At 43.2% G+C, this 17,238-nt stretch overlaps 1 protein-coding gene across 4 annotated transcripts in view; it reads left to right on the forward strand.

Annotated features, from left to right (window-relative positions):
* Positions 1-2,622: 2,622 nt before the first annotated feature.
* immp2l (inner mitochondrial membrane peptidase subunit 2) overlaps positions 2,623-17,238 on the forward strand; it is a 211,776-nt gene continuing 197,160 nt past the window's right edge. For all 4 annotated transcript variants that reach the window (XM_013264810.3, XM_013264822.3, XM_025909183.1 and 1 more), the window contains exon 1: positions 2,623-2,713. The gene's annotated coding sequence lies outside the window, so the exon portion shown is untranslated. The remainder of the gene's footprint in view (positions 2,714-17,238) is intronic.

The following is a 17,238-nucleotide window of genomic DNA, read 5'->3' on the forward strand; positions in this document are numbered from 1 at the left end:
CTCTCTTTCTGCTTTTCTGAAGTATAATCACCTCTCCTCCAGAGACACTTGAGTTATTCTGCTGAATAATAAACTTTTAAATTTAATAAAACACAAGCCTCTGTGCGACCTGAGCGGGCAGCAGCTTTGTATTTTCCCCGTCATCAGGTTGATCCTTTAAACCGCTCTCTTTCATGGCATAAATTTTACTTAAGCCACAAGATTGTGTTCTAACAAACCTGTTAGCGGTGACGCCAACATTAACCTCCCAACACTTCCTGTCCTCTAATCTGTTCTCTACTGTCCAGTTGAAGCTCCAGCAGTGAGCCCGTCCCCATAGACACTCATGTTAAAAAGCCCAGCAGCAGAGACAGACACGTTTGGACCATTTATAGTGTGGGGATAACTTCACACTTCACCATCTCGTCCAATACGAACACTTCTGCCTCCAAAAGTCTAAGACGGTGGCGACCACAAATATCATCAGCGCTTCAAAAGCAATCTCCAGTTTCACATCCTCACTTCCTGTCCTCGTATCCTTGCCCAAACCAGCAGAGGAGGTGAGGAAGAGACTTACAGAGGATTTAACGATGTGAGATGGCCTCACCTTAGAGCCTCGTTTTAAAGAGCTGTCATTAACTGAGGCACAGGACACAACTGATGTATTTTATGATGCGCTCGTGGAGTAAGTTTGGTTGGCTGGTCGCTCTTGTGAAGCTGTGGATAACGACTCTCACAAGCCTGTGACCTTTCAGACTGATGATGTCACTGATGTTGTTCCTCAGCTGGTTCTTTAGATTGTGGCGTGATCGTGATGTGCTGCTGGTTGAGATCTTTCAGCCTGCTTCACTTTGGGTTGGGTTTATGATTCAGCAGGTGTGGCAGCGACCAGGCTTTGCTGTGGCAGTGAAAATGGACTCAGTCACAGTTAATTCATGATTTAACAAAGAGGGACGGCAGGTTTGGATAGTTCGATGCCTTATTAAACGAACTCGTCATCTAAAACCCAGATTGTGTGTTTACTCTGGTTTTCTTTGGGTAATCTAAAAATTTGTTTGATGATCTGAAACAAGTAGGTGTGACAAATATGCAGAATCATGAAGGGGCAAATACTCTTTCTTCCTTATCGCTTGTGTCAATGAAATATTGGTTCACTAAGACTCGAGGTAACTTTTGGAAACGACTGCACGACTCGCACAGTAACGGTCAGGGTGGGCGTGGTTATGGATTAGCGTGGATGTGAGGGACACACCAGGCTTTACTCTGACTTTTTGAGCCTTTGTGTGTTTTGCCTCATGATTCAGAGCTTTTAATCAGCGTACCTACATCTGTCATTGATATATATGTATTAAAAAAAACAAAAAGAACTGATGCCGGGCACTGAGTGACACTTGGGTGACTAACAGACAAGATGAACAGCATCCCTCTGAGTGGTTTTCTTTGCAGCTGATGTGAATCATCAGTGATCATTTCCTCAGGGAGACACTGTTCTGCTCTGTAAGTGAGAGCTCTCACATTCATTTCCCACAGCAGGCTGTCCTGAAAGTGTCCATTAACAGCCTGAACGTCTGCATAAATGGCAACATGACTAAAATGTAAATGCAAAGGCTGTTGTGTGAAATTAAGAGTCTATCTAATCTAGCAGTCTGGGGTGTCCTCGAGCCTCTGAGATTGATTTCTGAAGAATATGGCTGGAAACACTCATTATTTCTCTGATGAGACCCAAACCAGCAGTATGTTAGTCCATCTGTTAATATTCCTCCCTCTGTCTGTGGCACTCAGCTTTAAAGGCCATTAGTCTGATTGAGCCAAAACCCCCAGATGATTGTAAAATATCAAATTGGGTTGGAAGTCAAAATTATTAAGAAATTATCCACAGCTTTCCAATAAAAGTTCAAACTTATTTTTACAAATCTTAACTATGAGATAAAAGTAAAAATCTGAACTTAGAAAGTCAGTGTTTGTGTCATGAAACACAGGAAGATGCAGACTGCAGAGAACGCGCTGAAGCAACAGAGAACAAGCCTTTATCAAATAAAGCAAAGTCCAAAAAACACTGCAGGGATTAGAGGAAGAACCGAGCTTCCCATCACAGCACAAAACAACTAACTGGGAGGTAAAAGCTGTGACTTTGTAAGTTCATGTTTCAGAGATGAAACTAAAAGTTAAGATTCAGTTATTCAAAAGTTTGAAAGGTTTGAGGCTCACAAATCTAGGATTAAGGCACAAAAATCAAAATTGTAAATCAAAATGAGGAGGTAGGAAAGCAGAAACATTCTGTAAATCAAATTTTGTAGATAAATACATTTTATAAATATGTTAAATCCATTATTACTTAACACTCTGGACTATTAGCTTAATATTTGTAGTTTGGGCTCATCTCTGAAGCCAGTACATTTTGTAGGTCAAAACTACATGATACCAAAATGAATTTAAAAAATGAGAAAATCTGAAACATGTATTTTTCTCATGTTGATTTAAAAGAAAAGAATTGACTGATTTTAATTGGATTTGAAAGTTAAAACTGCGATAAAATTAAAAAAATCAAATGGTAACAAAGCATAAAACAACTTTGCTTTTATCCTTAAATTTTACAGTAGTAGTTGTAGTTGTCCAAAATTGACCTAAAAGGTTTCCGTATATCAGAAAATGAGAGCGGTAACAGGGTAGGCTTTAGGACCGGGGGGCCGACACGTGGTGACAGGACAACCGGAAGCCGGAACTCACGTTACTGGTAGGTGTGTTAGCTGCTTTTAGCTTCTGCGCCTGTTTCGCCGCTGCGCTCGTGCTTTAAACGGTGTTCGGTTGGTCGGAGCTCCGCTCCCCGCGTGTCTCTGCCGCTGTGAGGGCACCGACGTTTGTCTGTGACCCGAACACAGTCTGAGAAGTTAGCAGGACGGCTAGCAGCAGCACCAGCTAGCTGTTAGCACACACAGGTCAACTGCATTGACAGGGAGCCTAAAGGTGGACGGAAAAGATGGTGTGAGGATGAATGTTGTTAAGGTGGACTGTTATCGAGAATAGCGGCGAATCTCTGCGTTGATGGGTTTTGTCAATAATGCTGAAGAAGTGTACTTTGCTCGTTCTGCTTCATCGTGACTGACTGGTGTCAAAGAAAAATGACCAAACAAAACATCAGAGCCTTCATGTAAAGCTCCAAACTCAAGGGATGAGCTGATGTCGACACATAAAACTGGCAGCTTCGCAGAGAGCCAGCTGTGAACGACATCTCTGGGATATTTAGGCAACACAATAAGCCTGCCTCAGGCCACATGCGACCAGTGCTGCTCAAGTTACTTGAAAATAGTAATTAGTTACTAATAACTGATTAGGTCTCCAAGAAAGTAATACCATTACTTTGCTGATTACTTATTTTCAAAAGTAATTAGTTACTGTTTAAACACAAGATACACAACCTGAATACATAATAAAGTTATAGCCCTGTAGCCCAGTTCTGTTTTTTCTGCATAATTCATCATATAAAATGTAATCAAATGAAAAAGTCTCTTTTTAAAACTTGTTTTATGAGTTTTAATCTTTTCACTTTTTGCACATTGCATCAAGCAAAAATAAATTATATGCAAGAAGAAATGTGTTTAAGATGTAAACCCATTTTGTGCGTATTCCAGCATATCAAATAAAATGTTTTGTGTTTACACTCTTTCAAATAGATGCAAGTAAAACACAGCAATAAATAAATAAAATCACAGACTCGGCAGCACTGACACCTGTCGCTCTTAAATCTATTGTCAGCTGTTTAGCAGGAGTGGGGCGGGTGGAGGTTTGCCCACAGCGGTCATGTCAGTGGGGGGATCTGGGGGTTCCTCTGTGAGTGTCACATTCCCGTGGCAGCGTGCTCGCTGCTCGCTCAGATTTGAAGTTTCATTTTTCGCTGTAGAAAGAAGTTTTCTTCTCACGCAGAGTAAACAGCGGACGCTAATGTTGCTGTCACTTTTTATAGAATAAACCTTAAGTAAGGTCAGTACGTCCACGCTTTAAACGCTGCATGGTCGTACTCTCTCCTGCACTCCATATTATCCATCGTTGATCTGCACACGTCTGTAACCACGAATGCTCGTACGCTTGTACATCATCATCATGAGACTCTCTCACAAACAAAAGTTTGGACATGTTGTAAATACTAGAGATGGCACGATACCACTTTTTTATGTCCGATACCGATATCATAAATTTGGATATCTGCCGATACCGATATGAATCCGATATAGTGTGTTTTTTAATCAATAAAACTGTTTTTTTAATATCTTGCTGCATTTTGTATAAGTTCATACTCAAGTTTAAATAAACAACAACACTAAAGCTATTCTGTTATACCTGTATGTAAAAAATACACTGCGCCCAAAATATTTCATAGTTCAGCAACACTGATCAATCTAATAAACTTAAACCTGCTCCATCCTCCCTATTCTGGTATTTTAAAGAGTTCTTAGCAGAAATATTAAGCAACCTAACTAACAGGGTTGCAAACTCCCACCAAAAAGAAAATAGGGAACCACCCCCCACCCTCCACCTCATGATGCTTAATCGATGTAATCAACTTTAATTTGATGCAGGGTGAAATAAAATGCACAGAAATAAATTATTTTTCAAGAATAATTAAATAGATTCAACATCTTTCTTCAACAGAAATGCAGAATTCACAGATGGTACCTTCCCAAAGGAAAAAGTACTATAGCTTACTAGGGTATATTAGACTTAACAGTTACTATATACAGTAATGGACTTCTATACATTTTACATCAGATTAAAACTTTGGGTGTAAGATTCAGATAATTATTTATTAAAAGCGAGACATTTTAAATGAGAATAAGAAAGAAAAGTATGTCTTTGTGCCCCCTTTTCCCTGTTCATGCCCTATCGGCCCCCCTGGCTACACTTTGCTAGATCCGCCCCTGCACAGTTACCAGCCGTCAGCTACGTAGAAAAGGATCCTGGTGTAGAAAGTAATATTAAATACATTCTAACAACAGCTTATCAAGCTTAAACGTGCTGCTGTTGTTCAGCCGCTGGTTTCCTCTTTCTGGTGCAAAGTGGGCCAAAAACAAAGAAGAGAGACGGACTCACAACAGAAAAGCCGATCAGCTGATCATTGATCAGTTTCATGATTGAAGTAGCAGCAGGAGAGGGAGAGAGAGAGGCAGTCGCTCCATATATCGGTTGTTAAGCTTAACATGGGAACGCTTTACAAACATTCAGAGATGAACTTACACACTTGCTTTACGTCTCTCTGGGATAACTTCCTCGGAGATGAAATGCTGGTTTGGTAGCGAGGCTACAAATACACACAGCCGCTCTATCACGTGACGCACACTGCTCCAACGTGCTACGGTTATGAGCCGAGTTACACCGTGTCGCAAGTTTTGTGAGGTGCTTTTTTGATATTTAATGGATCGGATTACATTTTTTATTTCTGGCCGATATCCGATCCAGTAATTTAGGTCAGTATCGGACCGATACCGATACGTAATATCGGATCGGTCCATCTCTAGTAAATACCAAACGCAAAATAAAATTCAAATGGAAGCTGCATTTTTTGCAATGTCACAATAAACTCCTGCATTTTCAAGCTCTAACATGTTTAAGTAGTTAAACCACATTATTGGGAACGTGTGTTACAAATTTCAGCTGCATAGCTTTGTAACTGGTCTTTCTGCAGGCCTTCAAGCATGAAACTGCAGCAAATGTTAAAGCAAATTCAAGTTTTCAGAATTTGATATTCAGAATAGATGCAAATTCTTGAAGTCATAGTTAGTAGATCTTTGGCCTAAAAATATGAATGACGTATCTGAAGTAGCTCTCTAGTTCTCACCATTTGAAAATCCCTTGTGACCAAACTCAGAACCTTTCCTTTAAGAGCTCTCTGTCCACAGACTTCAGGTTGGGAATTTTTCTTGAATTTGGTCATTTGATCGAACGATATATCTATTACATCAGCCTTTAGATGACAGAGCCTTAAAATTCAAATGTAAGACTTCTGATGACTAAATCAACCAGAGGGTTGGATAGAATCAAATTCCAAGGACAGAACGAAATCAACCCTGACAAATGTGTGTCCTTTTACTTTGAACAACCTGCTGCAGCCTTTTGTCCACTCGGTAATGATCTGATCGTTTTTTTGCTCTTATCATTTATTCATTAATCCTGAGAGCAGCACATCCAAGGACACGAGAACAAAAACGGTCACAGACAAAAATATTGGTTTCAAACAGGAAGTGTCTGCTCCTCCCTTTAATGAACAGAGCACAGAAGGATTCGAGTGGACAGAGGCAGAAATGAACTGAACCAATTACAGCAGCTGGATCAGGACTTCTTAAGCGGTCATTCTTGCTGTTTCACACAGATCTGGTGGAGTTTCATTCATAATATCTGAGAGACTGAGATGGTTTAGACATGATGAAGGTGCAGCTGCCAGGCAGGAGGAAGACCTCAGAGGAGGTTGATGGATGCAGTGAAGGATTGGTGCAGAGGGTTGGAGTGTCAGACGAGGATGCTGGGGTAGGAGGAGTTGGAGGCAGCTGAAGCAGTGTGGCGACCCCTAAAGGAAGCATGAGGTGGTGCAGACTAGGTCTTTATATCATGCTCGTCCTTTTATAGCTGCTCAGTGGCTCCATAGTGTGGTGGTTAACACATTAGCCTGATCTGCACCCGACATGAAAATCTGTGCCAGATCAAGTGTGTGGATCTGTCCTCTGTGAGAGTGTCTGATTTCACTCAGCTCGTCTCCATGACTGCTGCTGTTTAAGTCCATCATCCTGTTATGTTTACACTCAATAACTGGCGTTTGACTAAGATGATGCTGTTGTCAGTTATGCCCTGGACCTTGCTGTTCCACACCAGCCTCACCGTCTCCGTCTGTCCTCAGATGTTGGCGCGTTCGATACTTTGATCATATTTTTAAGGTCGTCCGTCCTCAAACCCCCGTGGGGATGCTTCTGCTGGCAGATAGAGATCGAGCTTAGCTTATCAGCCGCTGTCACTTGATTTTTAGTTGGTAGATTAACAGAGCTGTTGCTCAGTTCGTATTCATTTTTCCTTTTGTTTAGATTAGCTGCAAACTGAATATTGAGTTCAGAGGGGCAGATTTGATGGACGTTTCTGACATTTTAAAGATTCATCACACAAAAAAACAACACTGGTGGAAAGATAACTGATTCTAAAAGTTTGTGGAGCTCGGTAATAATTGCAGCTTTCGCTTCTTCCTTTGTTCGAAGGACCCTTTTGTTGTGTTTCAGTAATATGAATTTGATTAGTAACTCTACATTTCTTTTCATGAAATACTCTGAGCTGCGGTATAATTTCCACAGTAGCGATAATGTTATGCTGTCATGTTGCTGAAAGGCAGTTTGAGCTGCCAGCTTGATTAAATGTCAGATATTACAGATGTAATCAGCCGCGCTGCTGTCCTCCCTCCTCAGGAATATCAGATTATATTGTTGTTGTGGACTCGCACAGCTGAATGATATTTTTATTACTTTTTATTACACAAACAAATAAATATACAGTACATAACAAAAATGAGACGCGCAAGAAAAGAACAAAATGATATTTATTTATAGCACATCTTTCAGCAGAATCCATCCAAGGTCGAAACATGCCTCAGAGCCCATAGACTGTATATAAAAAGATGGAGTACAAACGTGGTAGCTTCCACCACCAGCTGTTGTCTGTTTTTAATGGATTAATTCTAAATTTATGAGAATTAATCAGTTTGTTGGAAGATGTAATTATGCATTAATGAGTGCATATTTATGAATATTTCCTGTATTCATTTAGTGAAGATGTCTAAATGTTGTTGTGATTGATTCTGATCAGTCTGCTGAGTCTGTTTTACGCTGCTTTAACTTCAGCTCCGAGAACAATTCAGTTTTATTAATACAGAACTAATCACAGCAACAGTTGCTTTATATTGTATGGTAAAAGCTCCACCCTAATACAGAGAAAAACCCAACAATCATATGACCCCCTATGAGCAAGCACTTTGGCGACAGTGGGAAGGAAAAACTCCCTTTAACAGGAAGAAACCTCCGGCAGAACCAGGCTCAGGGAGGGGCGGGGCCATCTGCTGTGATTGGTTGGGGTGAGAGAAGCATAGATCTTACTGTAACGATCATAGCAGGTGTTCAGCAGAGCAGAGCAGATGTCTGGTGGTGATGCTGGAGCTGCTTGATTTCCTGTTCCAGGGGAGGTTGTTCGTGTTGAGCATTGGCGAGGTCAGTGGATGTAGGAGTGATCTGTGGGAGCCACACTCTCAGGCTTCACACTCAGTTTTTTCTGCTCTTGAATCTGTGTGATGTCATAGAGAGCAGATTGCCCTAATATGGTCATGTCAGACAGCTGCCCTGACTGCGAGCACAGAAGCCCCGCCCACTTCTCTGTGAGGAATACAAATAAGGAGCCTTAAATAAGTCGACTTTAAATATTTATGCATTTCATATTTTAGTTTTAATTGTAGAGAGAAAATGACAGAAGCTGCTTGGCTAAATATGACTCCACCCACCAGCTTCTGATCAGCTGCAGACTGACAGGTGCAGCAGGTGTAGGTGATACGTGGTGTGGATGTGTTGCAGTGCGTCCTGGTTGCGTTGTTAACGCGTGCTGCAGTGTGATGTGGCGGTGGGAGGAGTCGTGCTGTTCTGTGGTGTTTGCTGTTAAACGACCTCAGCAGGGAGGAAGCTGCGGTGCTCTGGAAGATAAACTTTTTTTTCACCCCCAGCTCACGAAAGCTTTGGGGAAAAAACCAATGCCACATTTCACCCGAAATATCACACTCAGGAGGAGATGTCTCATTTGTTCTCTTCTAAGTGCTGTCATTTGTGATTTTTGCTGTCGTTTCTCTTGACAAGTGCATTTTGACACCTGGTATTTGGTTCATAACAAGCCTGTGAAGCAGCCACAAGGAGAAAGATGTGCAGTGCTGCCTCGGCCGGGTTATTTCGGTGTGATTTCTGTGCTGTCGAGTGGTTTTCAGCCTGTATTTGTGTTCCAGAGTGGCTGCCGGAGCTAATGACTGCATCGCTGGTGGGCCAAACTGCCTATTAGTCCTCCAAGGTGAGCGGAAGCAGGCATTTTTGTAATGCCTTCCCTGCTGCCATTGCCTAAAAAGCCGCGTCTGATGTTCTGCATGAGAGACAAATCCCATTTGTGTCCCGGGCAGTGGGCCTGGATCCGCCCAGCTTACAGTCAACACTGACACCCGTCCAGTAATCACCTTAGTTTTGGCTGAGCGAGCACGGTGAGGCTCGGCGGGCTGGAGATGAATAAATATTCAGTGATAAGGTTAAAGAGATTATCTGGCGAATGACTTATTTCATATAAGTACCTCATACAAAGTCGGAGCAAATGTCAAAGTTGTCGACGGGGGGCTTTTAGTTGCCCCTCTAAATGCGGGCATAAGGATGCTTGTGTGTGTTTGCCGGTCATATGGGCATCAAATCTGCTGTGGATTATCTGGGTCCACACAAGATCGATGTTGATCTTCCTGGTGAGCTTTCCTTGAGATCTCAGCTGCTTGGACTTGGTGAACATCACCTATCAGTGTGAGGATAAACCCCTAAACTGCCTGTTCTCTTACAAAACATTACCACACTATAAAATATTTCCAGTTTTACTCGTTTATTGATTTTTTTGTGCAAATTCTAAAGCAGAAAATTCCCCTCCTTTGTAAAGTGTCTTCTTTTACACCTTGAAGAGTCAGTGCCACATTATTAAAGTTGATTGATTGATTGATAATTCTTTATTCATCCTGAGGGAAACTGGGTTAAAGCTGCCAGCCGTGCCAGCGCCATCTTACCCTTCCGACCATACATAAATTACACATACATCACATGGGGTAGACAGGTCAGAGAGGTATAACAATGGAAAATGCACAACATGAGGAAAGACGAGGAGAAAAAAAGAACTCCCCCCAGACTGAGCTCCAACAGGGAGATCAGTTTGAGAACAGAAAAAAAACACTTCAGCACAGGAATCATCACATCTCACAACATAGAAGACATAAGCTTCGAAGGGGTTTGGAGGGGTTGGGGGGTGAGTGCAGGTCTGTGTCAGTGTACGTGTGTGTGTGTGTGTGTGTGTGTTCCATGTTCAACCGAGAGAAAGTGTCCTGGTTAAGCAAAAGTCAACAATCTTCGATCAGCGCAGATGGCCTTGAAGGAGGGACAAAGAGCTCTGACAACAATCCTGTTATCATGGAGAATGTTTGTTGTTCCAGTCAGCTTCCACCTTGGCAGGCCTTCAGCTGGCGGCAGTGGGATAGCTGCATGAGTGAAGATGGTGAATGTTTGGGTTTAGTGCGAACAACTGCATCCAATTTTTACAGTAGGTCTAATGTTCATCACTGGTCAGCAGGTCTCTCAATTCCCGTTGTTCTTCTCCAAGATCTTATCCATATTGCGTTCAATAAACACAGTCTGAGTCCTCACAGCCCTGCCCATCGTCTATCATGTCGGCCAGCCTTGTGGGATTGTGAACAGCTGTAGCCGCTTCTTGTACTTGGATAAGCCGGGTCCGAGCCAGTTCCAATCAGCCAGAACTCTGTTATCGTGGTTCTGAATTGGTAGCTGTCGTTCAGTGTCCTCCATCGAGAGTGTCGCCAGACACACGACGCAACCGACCATCGAATATCCGGCAGCAAACGTCTCCGCAGGACAATCGGGCTCTCCCAAGCCCAGGAAGGTGTCAATTCCGTTACAGGACCAGTTGATCAAATCCATAATTCTTTAGGTTTTAGAGAACAAGACTGAGAAACTCTTTGAGGGTTAGAGAATAAGCGAGACTATACAGAAGACATGAGAAGCCAAGCAGGAAAGATAAGGGAGACGGAGAAGGAGAAAAGTCTGAGAGCCAAGAGAGCCAAAAAAGATAGAAAAGAAAGTTACTGCCAGAAGAACTCACCTGAACAGAAGCTGTCTGATAAAGTGAAGCAGGCTGAAAGAGCTCAACCTGCAGCACATCACGCCACGATCTAAAGAACCAGCTGAACCAAAGTCAGTGACATCATCCGTCTGAAAGGTCACAGAGATGTTTGAAAGGCTTTGGGACTCCAGTGAAGCAGAGTGAGAGCCATTATCCACACATGTAGGAAACCTGGAACGGTGCTGAACCTTCGACCATCGACGACTCATCCAGGAGGTCACAGAAGAACCCAGAACAACAGCTTAAGACCTACAAGACTCAGTTAAGGTCAGAGATCATGATTCAACAACAAGAAAGAGAAGAAATGGCGTCCATGGAAGAGTTTAAGGAGAAAACCACTGCTGTCCAATAAAATGACAAAGGCTCGTCTCACATCTGCCAGAAAACATCTGGATGATCCCAGAGAGGGTTTGAGCCCTGTCGCATCTGATGAGAGAACGTCACAGCAGCAGCAGACACGGTGGTGGTGTGTGCTGCTCTGCTGTGTCTGAGGGAACCATGAATCTACCAGAAAACCCTGAAGGAGGATGTCCGCCCATCAGTTCATGCCATGAAGTTCAAGAGCACTCGGGCAGCAGGACAATGATCCACATAAATTTGGAGTGGCCAGCACTAAATCAGACTGAGATGCTTTCTTCATGCTGGAAAACCCTCCAATGTGTCTGAATTCAAACACACCATCACAAACAGGTGACCACCATGTATATATGTCTCCAAAGGATGGACTCTTTCATATAATACTAATGTTTCACAAAGCTGTTGGCAGTAAATGAAAGGAAGTGTATCAGATTTCAGTCTCAACATGAAATATGACGAGGACATTCAGGAACGCTTTTATTTTTTTGGGTCATGATGTTTCATCAAAATGAAATGTTGTCAAAGGACCTGATTAAAAAAGACAAATCTGCAGACCACACTGATGTTTCATGATGAAACCTTTCACTTTAACAATATTCAGGTGAATCTGCTTTGTTGTTTGTTCTGCTTAGAACTTTAGTGTTTCTCTGATGCGACGAACACGACGCCCTCCAGGGACCGCTGGTACTTCTTCTGCTGGAACTCCTGCTAACCGTGTGCATTTGAGCCCGGTCACCGAGCCATAAGATCTCCATCTGCAGGAACCTGTGCTTCTTAATGAAGCGCTCATCAGGAAAAATCAATCTGCTGCCGGCTCCGGGCCCTTAATAATGAAAAGAATACGTCTGTTTCATATTGAGAGTGGGACGGTGTAATTAAAGCTTCAGCTGTGTGGCTGCAAACTGTTTAGCACGTCCACATTGAGCACTGAGAGTCGCTGTGTCATGTAGTAGGACTTGATGCAATAAAGTTTCAGATGCATTATTAACAGATGTTAACTTAAAATAAGTGTAATAATGCTGTCAGTGCACAGCAGCCTCCTGTTTACAGTATTCAGCTGTCGTCATGAGGAAGAGTATGTTACTGTTTTTACAGGATAACGAAGGTTCACTTGTTTGAAAGTCTGCTGACATCTTTCCCGTGAAGACGGAGAGACGAAGAAGAGCTTTGTCTGCAGAGGAAGAAATGGCTGATGAGTCTGGTTGCTGTGGACTACCCTGCTGGTAATTATGGGATGTCTGCTGGAAGTCTCAGAGATATGATGAGGGGAAAATCCATTTGGTGTCCATCTCGTCCTTTTGGGGACAGGTGGAGGTGAACGTTGGCTCGTGGGCAGACTGTGACATTTGCGGGCGCTCTGGGCTTTTACGTCCTCCTGAACATAAAGGAGGCTTCTTGTCTGTCGCCACTTTAAAGGACGACTTCCTGCATCTGAGGTTTTCCTGTAGAAGAAGAGACAAAGAGATGGAGACGGAGATGGTTAAAAACAAACTCATGGGAAGGCGTCATGGTGGGATACTGAGACTGTGACTTTAGAGGCTTGTGGTTGATGGAAATTACATGGTTAAACTTTTCGTGAATCCAGACGTGGTGAGTCATCTTATGACTTTCACAAGAGTGATAACGTTCATGTCAGAGTTTTGCGTCTTTCCTTCTGTTCAGCTGCTCTGCAATTACAGCGTCTCTGAGAGAAAAGCCCTTTTCACTTGTAACGACTACAGCCAATATCCTGGAGGTGCCGTCTGCCTGTCTGTGAGGAGAGCGGCTTTCTGGGGTGAATCCTCCTCTTTGGTGAGGTCCTACATCACAGAAGGGTCACGCTGGTCTGAGTGGAGCCTTTAGGACCACAGTGAGCTCAGTCTCTGGGTGGTGCTGGGTGCTTTGACTCCACAACGACAGCACAGCTCCTTGTCGATGGTGCAAAATGTCCTTCCTTATCTGGAGAGCTGACACAGTTTGTGAAACTCTGTTAGAAATCAGAAGAACACAGCTGGACGGCCGTGCCTGCTGCAGCCATGTCTTCAATCTCAAAGGATATTCCTTTAAACGTGTGTCTGTATTTCTTCATCTTCATCTCCTGAACAGTTTTTCTGCATGAAGGCTAACCTGCACCTCATCATGACCTCCATAGCAACACGATTCAGCAATAGCTGTCAAACTGACCGTCTGTTATCAGTTGTTGCCACACCCATAGATAAGGTTAGCCCTCTTCCACAGCCTCATATTGTGGAATGACCTGCTTAGATTTTTGTTGTCATGCTGAGCAGAATGAGAGCCTGCATGCTGCATGTGAAACCAGCAGAGGTTTTACATGCGCTGACTGTGAACTCTTCTTTCTCTTTATTACAGATCAGAACGTATCGTATGCACATGCTGGGTGCAGTTTGTAAGCAGCGGCAAAGCTAGCACTCACTGAATCCTAACAACAGTTTGATGAATAACGAGTTTCTCTTTCAGTCTTCTGGTTGTGCATGTGAACGTGCTCCATGTTAATATTCTTGGATTCTGCTAGAGCAGCTTTGCATGAGTCAGATTTTCAAAATAATCTCTCTTTATCTCATTCTGCACCTTTGTATCTGAAGCCATCAGGCACGCCTGGTCTTCATATCCTCAAGGGAAAAAGGGGAAAAGCCAGCCTGTGTTCAGAGGAGGAACCAATCCTTGTTTTTGAAAGTTAACCCTGGAAACAGAGCAGCTCAGATCACCCTGACATTCATGCCTGTGATGAGTGGACGGACATGTCTGCACTCATATTTGAGTTGTCTAATGATTCCATATCCTAAAGTCGTACAGGATGTAAATCTCTCCTGTTACAAGTGTCGTAAAAAGGTTCTGTGTAGCTTCGGGGAACCAAATGTGGATCAAATAGAAAGCGCTGGAGGGGCTCATTAATGTCAGATACTACAGATGTTATCAGTACGGCTCCTTTTCTTCCCCTCGCCAACAGCAGATCATTTCTTTGCCGTGAACTCTCGCAGCTGACTGCTGTTATTTGTGGTTTGTTTGGTCACGTAATAATAATGAAAATAATGACTTTACCTGGCAGGAAATGCATGAAATCAATCGACGGTGAACACAGACACAGATCAGAGATGTCTGAGATATCGTTCTCACACTGGCTTCATACTCAGATGATTTCAGAAGCAGCTCTGCAGATTGACGCCGTTTGTGTTACTGAATGAATTTTGCTGTACAGGTCAGTCGTGAGGTTTGTCCCCCTGCGGCCTGATAGGCTGCCATCTTAGTCTTATTTTGCATTTCTTGCACAGACATTCTTTTATTGTTGTGTTGATATTTACCTTCATCACCTGCAGGGTCATGATATCACTGATGTCACAAACACTGATAGCATTGATTGGCTGTTGTCCCAGAGGGACACAGCACAGTGATATGGGTGCAGGCTTACAGAGAGCACAAAGTGTGCAGTAATTAAAACTCATCTGGGCTGCCTCAGGCATCCTTCTTCATCACCTGGATCCTCCCTCAGCACCACAGCCCTCTCTTTCCTAAACCTCCATCATACTTAGCTGTGGGTCAGGGCTTCTCCACGGCCCCCCTCCTGCTTCCCCTGTAAAGCCCAGAACTGCTGCGGAGGCAGAAGTGGAAGCCGGTTTGTGGGGAAATCTCCCAGCGGCTGGCTGTAATCAGCGTTCCTGCTGCCTTGCTGCATCCTCCCCTGTGGATTTATCGGTCTGGAAAAGCTTTGGGACGCTAACATTAGTCACCGGCTGAGATGGAGTCCGGCCCAGAGACCCAGAAATTCAATTCTAGCAATTGGAGCAAAAGCACACCACAATGTCTCGGCTTGATAGTGGCTGATATGCTGACCTCAGGTCTGCTCCGGGGCTCACTGCTCGCTGAATCTGAAATTTATACCGTCTGTATCTGGCTCATCTGAATAAATTGAAGCGGTTAGTGGAATTGGGTTTGTTGAACTCCTGACAGATCTCTGAGAAGCTGCTTTTCGACATAAAGAGGCCTCCTCGCCCTGAGCACACTCGGAGCATCACTCTCTGACTCTTGTTGCTCTTTGAAAGCAGCAGCCTTTGTTTCGGTGCCCGCTGCAGTCTAATAACCCCAATAAGTGTTTGTTTATGATAACCTGCCTAGTCTGTTGCCACGGCTCGTTACAGAGCTCCTTCTGCATGTCGGGCACCGCCACGAATACCAATGCGACAGAGAGATGTGTGCCGCGTTAACTCGTTTGTCACTGCGTCGACAATATTAATGCCTTTCCTACAGACTTGATAAAGACCGCTCCCCCAGCGGAGTTTAATGTGCTGGAGTGCAGTTGTCACCACGGCGTAAACGAGCCACGGCGGCGCGGACACCGGGTTCCTCAGACGGCCCCCGAGAACCACAAACCTCTCGCTCTCTTTAAGCTAGACGTCTTCATACTGCGAGATCTTTGGTTTTGAATCTTCAGCTTTAGTTTTCATGTAAAAGGAGCTAAAATTGAAAAAAAGTCGCATTCGCCGACTTTTTTGATGGCAACAACAAAGAAAGGACACAGAAACTGTATTTTGCCAGTACTTTTCAGATTTGGTGTTTTTTCTCCAAATTCACTCAAAATCACAGCTGACACCATTAACAAGTGCGGCTCAGGCTGCTGCGAGGATGCAGATTTGACATTTTTCTGTTGTTATTACGCCTGCTTTTGATAAATTACTGAAAAATGTCTGAAAATGAGGCGAGAGAAACGAGAACTTGACAGCCACTCACAGCTTGTTTTAACAGTTCTTTGTTAGTAGGCCTGTATTTATCTGAGTTTACTACCCATGAAAAGCAGCTGTGAGAACATGCAGTGAGTCTGTCTGCATTTTTATCAAATTTATAAAACGTGTGTGTGACGAATCCTTCATTTTATTAAATGTGTCAAAATCAAAGGACACAATTATTGATTTTAGTAGCTCATCAAAGCTGCTGATACTGAGTTTGTGGAGAGTCTTTAGGGGATGTTCTTGACCATAAACTGTGTTTTGAGCCTCGAGCTGACGCAGCTACCAAACAGACTGTTCTTTTTAAGGAAAATTAGAATCTTTTAATGTCTCATCTGAAATGTTGTCTTTGTTTTACAGACGTTTTATTGAATCTGTTATTTCTTTCTGTATCGCTGCTTGGTTTGGTAACACGACTCTGAAGAACAAGGTTGGGACTTTTAGTAAAAACTGCCTGCAAACACTCAGGGCAAGACGGGCTTATTGTCCATCTATAACCAGCACTGAGGAAGGCTCATGTTATTGTTAATTGTTCGAACCATCCATTTCACAGTGAGTTTGACTTGTTGCCCTCTGGCTGTTGTTTTAGAGAACCTGTGAGGAAGACCAAAAGACTCCAGGTTTCCTTTATCCCGTCTCCTTAATGGTAAATAAATGTCTCGTTTTGTGTATTCTTATTGTTGCCCTGGCTGCTAAACTAAAGGCAGACACAGCAGTTCCTATGAATAAATGTGCGTTCCCAGCGGTTGGCCGGTGCTTGCTGGGTGAAATCAGTCTCAGAGGTCGATGTATTTAAAAACCTGCCTATGATTGTTTTTCTTAACCAGTTGATATATCTCATATCAGGGCTGTTCGATATAACGATATATATCGGATGACGATGTGAAAACGTCTATCGTTTCATTTTACGCTATCATTTGTTTCGTGGTGTCGCAAAATAAACTGTTTACATGAATATTTGTTCATCTTTCCGATGGTCGCTGCCGTGGCTTATATTTCTTTCTCTTATATTTAAAATAACCACACTACGGACAAGCGACTGTTTTTACGTGTTGTCGTTAGCAACAATGACGGTAAACCCAGCGTGTGGCTCCGCCGTCCGCTTGTTTATTTTCCACATAAACCTTTCACAATAAAGCTGAAGATCCTGTTGAGATTTTTCAAAATAATTGAAATGATGACAAACAGAAAGACCAGTCCAAACAAATCGAGGACCTTGTTCCTAAACGAGGGGCTCCCTCTGTAGCAT

This window comes from Oreochromis niloticus, linkage group LG7, assembly GCF_001858045.2.
Source record: "Oreochromis niloticus isolate F11D_XX linkage group LG7, O_niloticus_UMD_NMBU, whole genome shotgun sequence".
NCBI lineage: Eukaryota > Metazoa > Chordata > Actinopteri > Cichliformes > Cichlidae > Oreochromis > Oreochromis niloticus.